General features: G+C 45.0%; 1 pseudogene across 1 annotated transcript; it reads left to right on the forward strand.

The window, feature by feature from the left end:
* Window positions 1-677: 677 nt before the first annotated feature.
* On the forward strand, window positions 678-12,034 carry LOC311116935 (Wilms tumor protein homolog; annotated as a pseudogene). Its single transcript has 5 exons — window positions 678-1,527; window positions 6,086-6,208; window positions 9,001-9,101; window positions 11,138-11,215; window positions 11,784-12,034. The product of its transcript is annotated as a Wilms tumor protein homolog (transcript).
* Window positions 12,035-13,665: the final 1,631 nt, after the last annotated feature.

Raw genomic sequence — 13,665 nt, forward strand, 5'->3', positions numbered from 1 at the left:
CACCTCCCGAGTGGCGCAGTGGTCTAAGGCACTGCATCGCAGTGCTAGCTGTGCCACTAGAGATCCTGGTTCGTCTGCTAAATGACTAAAATGTAAAATGTATGAATTGGCAAACAAACTGAAAGGGTGCACACTGCCACCTGGAGCGTGTTGTTTGAACAGGTACAAATATTTGTTAATTTTTGTTATTTAGCAGATGCTCTTACCCAGAGTGACTTACAGGAGCAATTAGGGTCAAGTGCCTTGCTCAAGGGCACGTAGACAGATTTTTCACCTAGTCAGCTTGGGGATTTGAACCAGTGACCTTTCGGTTACTGGCTCAACGCTCTTAACCGCTAGGCTACCTGCCACCCCCTCTCTAGTCAAAGTTGTGCCCCCTGCAGTTACGGAATGTTTGCTCACAAGTATAATTCATTGGCTGATCCCTCCTGGAGACCTTCCTTAACCAGTAGGTAGTCCCACCCAGTTGACATCTTCAAAATGGTGAAAGTCCTCCATAACGCTGCCCATGGTAAATTGGGCTTTTGGGCAATAGAGTCCTCTATCTATCTCTGTGGTGTGTCTATAGTGGATAAAGTGAAGGAGTCATCCATTCTCCCTTTCGGTCCTGGCTCCTCCCCCTGGCCTGTGAGTAAGGCAGTAGAGCCGTCATCAGTGTAAGGAAAAGCAGACATCACACTCAGAGACAAGGCACTGTTACTACTAGACACACTCCCACGCAGCACACCATCCACAAGGTATCTCTGGCCTGTCCACTGAACTGACAACCTGAACACTCTACGACTCCTTTTGAACGATCGCTGAAACAGACTGAAACAGAGAGGATCCAAAATAAAAAATATGTTTCGTTGGTGGACTGTTTGACTGTGCATTTGGTTCCAGGTTCAATCGCATCGAATTACATCGAAGAGAAGAGAAGTCGCCTCGACAATTACTTTCAAGCTTTTTCTTCACTGTTCCTTAGGAGGCTCTTACACCCAGTGTTGCTTGTTATATAGTTTTATTTTTTGACTATCCTCCCCTCTGCGCTTCAGGAGTCTGTTCCAGTCTGCTTCTCAGGTGGTTGTGTTTTCAGGGTCCATCTCCTGCCACCCTCCATGATGCTGACTGAGCCGTATGGGATGATGGGGTCCATGGGTTCCGACGTGCGAGACCTGAGCTCCCTCTTACCCCCGGTGCCCTCCGTACCCTCCCTACCAGTGAGCAGCGGGGGTTGTGGCCTGCCCGTTGGGGGTGCCCCTCAGTGGGCACCTTACCTGGACCTCCACCCTGGCTCTCCCTACGGCTCCCTGCCCTCCCATCACTCCCTCATCAAGCAGGAGCCTGGCTGGGGCTCCACGGACCCTCTGGAGGACCCTCACTGTGGCCTGGGGGCCTTCACGTTGCACTTCTCTGGCCAGTTCACTGGGACAGGCCCCTGTCGGGTTGGGGCCTTCGGGGAGCCAGCTCCAAGCCAGTCCAGGGTGTTTCCTAATGGAGCCTACCTCCCAGGCTGTGTGGACAGCCCACCGACCCACAGGAACCAGGGTAAGGCTGCTCTCTGCTCCCCTCTCTCCTCCTCCATAGCCACCTTATTGACCCTCTCTGGGCTCACTCTATCCTCTCTAAGCCCTCTTGAATTCAGCTCAAACTAAGCTGTCTACTCCTCACCGCTCAAGGCCAAAGATCTCTACATCTGCATTGCTTGCTGTTCTGGGTTTTAGGCTGGGTTTATTTATAAGCACTTTATGAGAATTGCTGATGTAAAAAGGGCTTTATAAATACATTTGATTGATTGATTGATTGTTAGGCCATCAGCGTTGCACCTACACTTTCTGATGTCAGTGATGGTATGTGTCTGTGTATTTCTCATGTGACCGTGCAGTACTTCCTGGGTCGTTGTGTGTGTGTGTTGGAGTGTGTCTATTTGTATTGGGTGTAATTGTCCAGTGTTGATGTTTGGGGCTTGTTCATAGTGTTGTGTCTGAACAGGATGTTTTGTACTACACAGGGTCATTCTGCCCTGTACAGGGAAGAGAGCTGTCAGCTTTCCCACCGCTGGCCCGACTCACAGAGCTAATGCAACAATATGGCCAAAGGGTCTCCCTCAGCCTGTATTCAACATGCTTAGTTTCACTTTTATTCTCAAAGAACGGGGTGCTTCAAAATAATGAAACATAATAATACAAAAAGCAGTATTTTAAAAAAGACCAAATTTAAATACTGCTATACATGTGTTGTTGATAGTAATATCCTAGTTAAAGGGGAAATTAGCGGTTGAAACAATAACAAAGTGTTTTCCCCACCCCTGTTTTGGTAAAAAGCTGAGGGATTGGGCTGGAGAAATGTAACCACTCTCAAATTCATAGACAGAGCTATGGATGCAAGGACTGGCCATCCATGGTATTAAAACTATAGTTTAACGATGTTTTGAGGCTATATACTGTAGTGTTTATTTACATGTACTTTGTTTACAAACATTGTAGCAAAACAAGCTTATATGTTGGGTTCTGGTGCGGTACGACAGTTGAACTAAGCTCATTAGGTATTAATAAGTTATATTATTTAAGAATCAATGGGTACATATCAGTAATTTAAAAATACCAAAATGGATGTAGAAACTGCAGATTTCCCCTTTATTTACCCCCCAGTTTTATTTTAGGTTGAAATAATCTTGAAATCTAAATCTAAATAATGCTAAAAACATTGCAAAACCTTTTATCAACTGTTTGTATAACTTACGAATTAATATTATTATGGTGCTGTAATTATCAACAGTATTTTTTTAAACCGTCTTATTTTTTATTCAACTAATTTCAAACCATCAGCTATTTAAGTTAATTTGATAATGTCTCATCATACTGAATTTACATTTGTGTTTGTAAAAAATCATTCAATTTTTTTTTAAATAATGTAAACGGGGACATTGTTACATCATATTAATCCATGACATAATGAACTGAATCTGTTTTTACCTAGCTATCACAAAATAATGTTGTCAACAACAGACACATATTCTACCTCATAGATGTGGTGGCTGGTACAAAAATATTATATCTATGATAATAAGCATGATAAAGTTGTTGGTCCACAAAATCTATTTATAATATAAAATGTTGTCTAGGCACGGCGCAACGTGTAGTGCCAGGACACAGCCCTTAGCCATGGTATTTTGGCCATATATCACAAACCCCTGAGGTGCCTTATTGCTATTATAAACTGGTTACCAATGTAATTAGAGCAGTACAAATAAACGTTTTGTCATACCCATGGTATACGGTCTGATATACCACGTCTTTCAGCCAATCAGCATTCAGGGCTCGAACCACCCAGTTTATAATACAATTTCATGTTCACTTTTCCATAATTAATTGTTCAACTCCAATTCAAATTCATAATGTACCGAACCAGTAGCTGAGATGATGGAGTAAATACAATATTGATGTGCATTTGAAAGATAGGCCTACCATGCACACTAATCTCAAATTAGGATTCAGTCCATTATGTCAGGAATTAATATGATGTAACATTTTCCCAGTTTAGCTACATTATTAGTGTTTTCCCCTCATTCAAAACAATGTAATCATATTTTTTTACAAACAAAAATGCTAATGCAGTATAATGACAAATGATCAAATACAAATATTTATATCATAATGTTAAACTGATTTAAATGAATTTGTTTGGAAGACAACATTTTCCCGTATAATTTGTCTAGTTGTACAGTTTCTTACTGTGTCTATTTACAGTCATGTTACTGTTTATTCGGTCCCACCTTAAACAAAGTACACCTTATAAAGGCTTTATATACCATACATAAAGGCTTCATAAGCAGTACATAAAGGCTTCATAAGCACTACATGAATGCTTCACAAATAATTTATACGCGTAGGTCATACTCTATAGAAGGTGTATAAAGGGTGACAAAACCATTGTAGGTTGAATTGCCAAATGTGACATAACGCACTATGCATGTTCATACACCATTTACAGAGTATGAGATAATTTTATAGATGATTTGTGAAGCGTTTATGTAGTGCTTATGAAGCCTTTATGTATGCTATATAAAGCCTTCATAAGTTGTTTAAAGTGGGAGCGTTTATTCTTCAGAGGTGTGAGGATGTTGACTAGTAAAGGTAGCAGTACAGTAGCCATGCAGGGCGTGGGAAAAGGACATTACCTTGGACCGTCACTGTCTGTGCCATAGAAATTGATAACACACGTACGCACAGCACGCACTAATGCACGCAGCACTCATTCATGCATGCACACACACACACACACGCACACACGCACGCGCACATACACACTTGAAAACACGCACGCCTGATTCTTAGGATTTCTGGAATGTTGTAACATTTGATGTTATGTGTTCTGTGTGTGATAATGTTTGGGTGTTTCCCTCAAAAACACATCAAATTCAAACACATTTTTTACAGACTAACACTTTGCCTTACTTTATTATCAAGACCTTGAGAGCACTTTTCCGCCCAATGGAGAAACATGGCCTGAGCCCAAATTGCAATGCTCCGCTCCAAAACAGGCTTTTCTAAATCATAATGACATATCGGGTCAAGATGTTTCTTCCAAGATTTACACAAAGCCTAAAAAAATATCTAGGGACTGTATTGCTCTCCAATTTCAGAATTTCCCATATTATTCATTATTTTCATTTAAAAACAAATGTTGAAATGACACAAGCGCTGACTAACGGGTTTCTTTATTAGTCCCAATAGTATTTTGGGTCTTGTTCCCCCAAGATCTGACCCCAGAAGATAAGAGGGGAATGTTTAACAGATATTTATCTGAATTTATATTTAATTTCTTTGTTTCCTGTGTGCTATTATTGAGACTTTATCAAATTTGACAACAGCAATAAACATTATTATTTGTCAACAAAGAAAGTCTATTTTCAGTATTGTTTCATACTTCCATTAGTCATATAGGGTTTAGCCTGTGTGATTGGTCATGTGAGTCTGATATAGCGTTTAGCCTGTGTTATTGTCTCTCGAGTGGCGCAGTGGTCTAAGGCTCTGCATCGCAGTGCTAGCTGTGCCACTAGAGATCCTGGTTTGAATCCAGGCTCTGTCGTAGCCGGCCGCGACCGGGAGACCCATGGGGCGGCGCACAATTGGCCCAGCGTCGTCCAGGGTAAGGGAGGGAATGGCCGGCAGGGATTTAGCTCAGTTGGTAGAGCATGGCATTTGCAACGCCAGGGTTGTGGGTTCGATTCCAGTATGAAAAAATAAAAAAAATAAACATGTATGCACTCACTAACTGTAAGTCGCTCTGGATAAGAGCGTCTACTAAAATGTAAATGTTATTGGTAATGTGAGTCTGATATAGCGTTTAGCCTGTGTTATTGGTCATGTGAGTCTGATATAGCGTTTAGCTTGTGTTATTGGTCATGTGAGTCTGATATAGCGTTTAGCCCATGTGAGTGATAATGTGAGTCTGATATAGCGTTTAGCTTGTGTTATTGGTAATGTGAGTCTCAGACCCACTGAACACTGAGAGTTTGTTTATTCTGTGGAAAGTAGTTTTTGATGAAGTGGTTTGAGGGTCAGTGCAGGACTTTAATGGCTCCAGTGATTTAGAGACGTGTAGATGAGTCAGTCTCCTCAGGAACTGTCCAACACTCCCCTTGACTCTTGTCCTGCTAATGTCATGTTTGGGTGAGAGTGTGTGTGTGGGTGTGTGTGGGTGTGTGTGGGTGTGTGTGTGTGTGTGCGTGTGTGTGTGTGCGAGTGTGTGTGTGAGTGTGTGTGTGTGCGTGTGTGTGTGAGTGTGTGTGTGCATGCGTTTGTGTGTATGAGCAAGTGCAGACACACATACCACTTTGTCCTTAGATTTACTGATCTTCATATTCTCTGGATGCCAACTTTCCTCTTCAGCTTTACTGAAACCGTGAATTAATACCTTCCAGTGAGGCAGAATTCAGTAGTGTGATAAACTTACTACTGTGATGTTGCCAGGGACTTAGAGCCGCTGCTATGGGGATTCAGATATCCGTCCGGCTCCTGGAGACTCACAGTTTCCTCCAAAATGCTGCCATAATGATGAAACTGAGAAACTATTGTCTTTATAATCTGTCTTTTCTCTGTAGGTTATGGGACAGTAGGTCTGGACGGGGCTCCCAGCTATGGTCACACTCCGTCTCACCACTCCCCTCAGTTCTCCAGCCATTCCTTCAAACACGAGGACACCCTGTCCCCTCCGACTACCATGGGTAACTATCACTGTCCTTAACACTTCCTGTCCACCTGTGTGTATGATAGCGTGTGTGTGTTTTAGTATTTGTGAACGTGCAGCAGGTGAAAGTTAACCTCACAAACAATGAGGACTCTGAGGTCTCTGCAGGGTTAGTAAGGAAGTCACCCAGAGGTTGCAGGGCTATAAATTACTATCATCCATTCTCTCTCCCTATCTCCCCTCAATCTCTCTCTCTGTTTTTAACACTACCTCTTGCAATGCTCTTATTCAAAGCTGCGTATGTTTTCTGTTCATTTTGGTCAAATGAATATACTGGCTCTGGAAATGATAACTTAAGGAAACAGCTTTATGAGAGACTTTTTTGGAATGTTGACCACCATCAGGGGACCAATCCACAACTGAACCAGAGAAGGAACTATGTAGATCCTTTAAAAGGAGATTGATTGTTTTACCACCTCTGGGAGGACTGGTGTTTTGATAATTGTTTAGAGCAGGGGTGTCAAACGTACGGCCCGCGGGCCGGATCAGGCCCGCAAACGGGTATAATCCGGCCCGCAAGATGATAAAAAAGAAAGAAAAAAAAGAAGAAAAAAGGTAAAGTATAAAATGCGCTGCAATTTTTCAATAAAATAAACTGCTGTTCCAATTGCGTCCACTGGATGGCGCAATAGCAATTGTGTTAAGCAAGCAAACTGTTTATACCGGGGCAGAGCAAGTAGGTCAAGCACGTGCAGCCAATGAGCTACTTTGTTTTGCCCGCGATATTTATTACGGCTTCTACTTTTAACATTATGTGCTTTGGCACCCTCATTGCCCCAATATGTCTCTGTCAAAAAAGAGAAAAGTGGACGCAGAGTGCAGAGTGTTCCAAGAAAAATGGTCATCCTATTTAATCACGGAATTGAATGGGAAAGCTGTATGTTTGGTGTGTTCAGAGCATGTTGCAGTGCTGAAAGAATATAACCTTCGTCGCCACTGTGTGAGTCTTCATGCCAACAAATATGACAACTTTCAAGGACAGCGAGATGAGAGAAGGTGAATGAACTGTTGGCGGGTCTGAAGAAACAGCAGTCTGTGTTTACTCACAGCCGAGACATCAGTGACGCTGCAGTGAAAGCTAGCTACCTCATTGCTAATGAAATCGCAGTGGCTTCAAAACCATTTAGTGAGGGTGAATTTGTAAAAACATGCATGATGAAGGCAGCGGAGATTGTGTGCCCTGAAAAGCGGCAGGCTTTTGCAAATATCAGCCTGACAAGAAACACAGTTGCAGACAGGATTTCCGATCTTTCAGTGGATTTGGACAGCCAGTTGAAGCAAAAAGTAAAGTCATTTATTGCGTTTTCGGTTGCAATTGATGAAAGCACGGACATTACAGATGTTGCACAACTGGCCATTTTTTCATCCGCGGAGTTGATGACACATTGACCGTCACCGAGGAGTTCGTGGAGTTGGTGCCGATGACAGATACAACGACAGCAGCTGATATTTTTACCGCACTCATCAGCACGCTGGACAGGGTCGGAGTGGACTGGTCCCGCGCTGTCAGCCTGGCTACAGATGGTGCGCCCTCAATGATCGGGAAAAAAGCAGGCGTTGTGACAAAGTTCAGAGAGAAAGTGCAATCTGCAAATGGAGGACGTGATTTTTTTTACTTTTCACTGTATTTTGCACCAGGAGGCTTTGTGTTGCAAGTCTTAAAGATGGATAACGTCATGAAGGTGGTCATCCAAACTGTTAATTTCATCCGATCCAGAAGCCTGAATCACCGTCAGTTTGACAGCCTTCTCAGAGAGAAAGACCACATCTATGGCCTGCCATACCACACTGAGGTAAGATGGTTAAGCCGAGGTGCTGTGCTGAGGCGTTTCTTTGATTTACGAGAAGAAATTGAACAGTTCATGGAAGAAAAGGGCAAACCAGTGTTAGAATTTCATTCCGCAGAATGGATGCCGGACCTTGCATTTATGGTGGATGTTACAGAGCACCTGAATAACTTGAACAAACAGCTGCAAGGGCGCAACAAAGTTGTCCATACAGCTGATGTGCTATTGTTTTTAATTGATTTTATTTTATTTGTATATTTAACCTATTCTTGACTCTGTGGTTCTTGCACTTGTTTGGGGAACAGGATTTCATTATTTTTATCTACATTTCTGCCTGAGAAATGACACCCTGATATAGTTCTGTGATCTGTGATATACTTCTGTGAATCACTGAGGCATTGTGTGTTTGTGTGTTCTTTGTCCTCAGAACTTTCAAATAACTTGAGGTGTTTTATGATTAATAGTGATGTTGTGCTTGTACTATTTTGGACACACTGTCCTCAGGCTCCAGCTTTATGTTGTATGTTGATCGTATTAAAACAAAGAAAACAATCTGAAGTTGTTGTTTTTAAGTTATATATACCATGATTTTTCCGGTCCGGCCCACTTGGGAATAGATTTTCCTCCATGTGGCCCCTGAGCTAAAATGAGTTTTGACACCCCTGGTTTAGAGGAAATGTGTTTTTATGGGTGTTTGTGTGGGTGTGCGTATGTTTGCATGTACTGTATGTCTGTTTGTGTGTGTGTGTGTGTGTGTGTGTGTGTGTGTTTGTATGTCTGTGTGTTTGGGGGGTGAGAGAGAGCGTTTCTCTATAACTGCTGGGGATATGGCAGCACACATAGTCAGCTGGTAAAACTGTTGACAGACCAATCTGGTGTTATGTTGAGCATGTGGTTTCATAGCGCTGTAACTACTGTCCAACAGGTCTTTATGCTAATTCATTGGTTTGTTTGTCTGATTTCTTTACTGTATGCTATGCAGGTGACCAGCAGTACCTTGCCCCTCCCACTATGGTTTGGTTGCCACCCCCCCCCAGAGAACTGTCCAACCAGCCAGGCTCTACTGCTGAGGAACTATAACAGGTACCTCCTCATCACCTTGGGTCTTTATAGCTTGAGATCCATATGCCTGACTCCCATATCATTACATTGGACTGTACATGTTTGTGCTACCTTTGCTGGGATGCTATGGTTCATTTTGTCTACATAGTTATTTTGGATCAGACTCAAGTGATGATCAGAGATAGATACTTGTATTTATTGTCCTGTATTTATATTTAACCAGGAAGTCCCATAGAGATAAAAAATATATATATTTCCAATGGCCTTTGATGAGCTCCTCAAATGTCAGTCTGTCTTTGAGAGGGAGGAGGAAGCTAAGACCGACGGGAAGGAAGTGAGATCACCAGGGTAGGAGGAAGTGAGATCACCAGGGTAGGAAGGAGGTGTACGTGTGAGACTGTACACAGAGCTGAGCTATATCAGCTATATATATATACAGTTGTAAAATATAAGGAATGTGAGAGGAAAGACAACATGTGAAATGGGGGAGTGTAGGGGAGGAGAGGAGAGGGAGAGGGAGGAAGAGGAGGGAGGTGGAGAGAGGTGAGGTGGTGAGGTGGTGGATGGAAGGAGAGGAGAGGGAGAGAGAGAGAGGAGGAGAGAGGAGGAGAGAGGTGAGGTGGTGAGGTGGTGGATGGAAGGAGAGGAGAGGGAGAGGAGAGAGAGGAGGAGAGAGGAGGAGAGAGGTGAGGTGGTGAGGTGGTGGATGAAAGGAGAGGAGAGGGAGAGGAGAGGAGAGAGGAGGAGAGAGGAGGAGAGAGGTGAGGTGGTGGATGGAAGGCGAGGAGAGGGAGAGGAGGAGAGAGGAGGAGAGAGGTGAGGTGGTGGATGGATGGAATGCGAGGAGAGGGGGAGGAGAGAGAGGAGGAGAGAGGAGGAGAGAGGTGAGGTGGTGGATGGAAGGCGAGGAGAGGGGAAGGAGGAGAGAAGAGGAGAGAGAGAGGAGGAGAGAGGTGAGGTGGTGAGGTGGTGGATGGAAGGTGAGGAGAGGGGGAGGAGGAGAGAGGAGGAGAGGGGGAGGAGGAGAGAGGAGGAGAGAGGTGAGGTGGTGGATGGAGGCGAGAGAGGGAGAGGAGATGGAGAGGAGAGAGGAGGAGAGAGGTGAGGTGGTGGATGAAAGGAGAGAAGAGGGGGCTAGAGAACAGGACAAGAGGCCGAGTTGAGAGGAAAGGAGAGGCTGCGAGGACTCACGTCAGTCCATTGGTTTTTCTGTAACATGGGGGGATTTCATTTAACCCAAAACATCTAGCAGGCAACTGAGCCAGGATTCTTCAAACGCTGACCTCAGTTTGCTTTTGGAGAGGGGGAACAGAAGGAACCAAAACGACAGGAACAGGATCTGATAAGACAGGATGAGAAGATTCCCCCTCTCCCTTTATAGCCAGGACTTCCATCTCCCATCCCAGAGCTGGGAACCATCAGATCAAAACCCAACACACCCACACACACCCAATGATACTGTGAGGACAGAGTGATGTCATGCACTGGTCCACCATGTACTAGGCACGGGCACACTCACCCTTGCTGCCTGTGTGTGTGTGTCACGTCTGTGTGTGTGTGTGTGTGTGTGTGTGTATGAATGTGTGTGTGTGTGTATGAATGTGTGTGTGTGTGTATGACTGTGTGTGTGTGTGTTGTAGCCAGTGTAATCATCTGCCAATGTGACTAATGGCTTCACAGCCCAGTGTTTTTAATGAGCTCTTTGAGGAGTGACTGGATGTGTTCATAAAGGAAATATGTGGGGTATCTTCATTTTCCTTATCCAAAAACAAGGGAATGAGGGAGGGAGGGAGGGAGGGAGGGCTTTCTGACCGCAAAAGCAAATTGTCCAGCCATTATGCACCCCCTCTGTCTCTTCTCTGTTCAACTGATTTCAGTCAATCAATCAAATTATATCAGTATAACTTTTGTTAATGTCTCGTGGACAGACTATGTAAACCAAATTATGCAAGATTTGAGTTCTGGGTTAACCAAGATTAAGCTTTTGTCAGCTTTAATGGTATGTACAGTAAATGATGTGGAGCTGTAATCTTTCTGTCTGTGTGTGTTTTCCTCAGTGATAACCTGTACCAAATGGCCTCTCAGCTGGAGTGTGTAGCATGGAACCCTGCAAACACACTGTCCACCATCAAAAGGTACCAAGCTGAATCAACTATGCATTCCTATTTGCATGGTCCATCAATGTGTGTTGTGTGTGTTGTGTGTATGTGTGTGTTTAGCTTCCTGTAGTATATTTCTTTAGCGTAGCCTTGACCATAGTCAGGGAGGTAATGGAGGAGGAGGAAGAGGAGGATGGGAGGAGGGATGTGGGGAGGTGGTAGGAGGGAGGTGGAGGTGGAGGTGGAGGGAGGAGGGAGGAGGGAGGGAGGGAGGAGGGTGTGGGAGGGTAGATTTGGTCTGTTGCTCAGGGGGAGAGAAGGAAGGGGGATCAGAGTACTCTCTCTCTCTCTCTCTCTCTCTCTCACTCTCTCTCTCTCTCTCTCTCTCTCTCTCTCTCTCTCTCTCCTCTCTCTCTCTTCTCTCTCTCGTAGATAGATGCATCACATATCTGACTGTACTCCCCCACCCTCCCTCTCACTCCAACAGGAATGACTGGAAGAAGTGTGACATCACTGACTGTTAGAGTAGCAGGTTGTTAGATTAGTCTTGTTGTCATGGTACTCCATTGTGCTCACCCCGGCCTCATGTCTGTTCCCCTTACAGTCATGGGACAGGATATGAGAGTGATCCCACGGCCCCCCTCCTCCGGTGGTCCTCAGCTGTAGTGCACAGTACCACATCCACACACACGGCGTCTTCAGAGACTACAGGTCAGGGTCCGAGACACACCAACGCACACAAACACACACAAACACACACACAGTGTCTTCAGAGGACTACAGGTCAGGGTCCGAGACACACCAACGCACACAAACACACACAAACACACACACAGTGTCTTCAGAGGACTACAGGTCAGGGTCCGAGACACACCACACGCACACAAACACACACAAACACACACACAGTGTCTTCAGAGGACTACAGGTCAGGGTCCGAGACACACCAACGCACACAAACACACACAAACACACACACAGTGTCTTCAGAGGACTACAGGTCAGGGTCCGAGACACACCAACGCACACAAACACACACAAACACACACACAGTGTCTTCAGAGGACTACAGGTCAGGGTCCGAGACACACCAACGCACACAAACACACACAAACACACACACAGTGTCTTCAGAGGACTACAGGTCAGGGTCCGAGACACACCAACGCACACAACACACACATATACACACACAGCGTCTTCAGAGGACTACAGGTCAGGGTCCGAGACACACCAAGCCACACACACTACACAGAATACACACTTTACTATAGATGCTACACATACTAAACATATTGCAGTTAGCGTGGAGAAAGAGGAGGCTAACAATTAGCTAGCACAACAGGCTAACAGTCGGCTAGCACCACAGGCTAACACTCAGCTAGCACAACAGGCTAACACTCCGCTAGCACAACAGGCTAACACTCAGCTAGCACAACAGGCTAACACTCAGTTAGCACAATGGGCTAACAGTCAGCTAGCACAACAGGCTAACAGTCAGCTAGCACAATGGCTAACAGTCAGCTAGCACAACAGGCTAACAGTCAGCTAGCACAATGGGGCTAACAGTCAGCTAGCACAACAGGCTAACACTCAGCTAGTACAAAAAGCGAACGGTCAGCGAGCACAAGAGACACAGCAGTATGCTAACGATCTGCTAACACAGGAACTACAACAATGTGACAGCCAGTAACAGTTGAGGCACAGAGGGCCAGTGAATCAGTCATCTCACTGCTGATCTCTGAGACAAACCACCAGCTGACTCTACGGAGAGAGGAGGCCAGCGATGACCTTACACTGGCTAGCAATGACCCTACACTCACTAACACTGACCTTACACTGGCTAGCAATGACCCTACACTCACTAACACTGACCATACACTGGCTAGCAATGACCCTACACTCACTAACACTGACCTTACACTGGCTAGCAATGACCCTACACTCACTAACACTGACCTTACACTGGCTAGCAATGACCCTACACTCACTAACACTGACCTTACACTGGCTAGCAATGACCCTATACTCACTAACACTGACCATACACTGGCTAGCAATGACCCTACACTCACTAACACTGACCTTACACTGGCTAGCAATGACCCTACACTCACTAACACTGACCTTACACTGGCTAGCAATGACCCTACACTCACTAACACTGACCTTACACTGGCTAGCAATGACCCTATACTCACTAACACTGACCTTACACTGGCTAGCAATGACCCTACACTCACTAACACTGACCTTACACTGGCTAGCAATGACCCTACACTCACTAACAATGACCTTACACTGGGACTAGATAGTACTAGACAACCCCAAACCAACCCCACCACACACCCTCACCTTCCCCCAACCCCCACACCCAGAGAGACAGAGCTACAGTCCTGCACTGAGAGAGACAGCCCAGAGGAACAGCCTAGACCGGACCAGCTGAGACCAGCAGAACTACTCTCCTCCAGTGAGAGAGACAGCCC

This window comes from Coregonus lavaretus (genome assembly GCF_964263955.1).
Source record: "Coregonus lavaretus genome assembly, contig: HAP1_SCAFFOLD_8267, whole genome shotgun sequence".
In the NCBI taxonomy this organism is placed as follows: Eukaryota; Metazoa; Chordata; class Actinopteri; order Salmoniformes; family Salmonidae; genus Coregonus; species Coregonus lavaretus.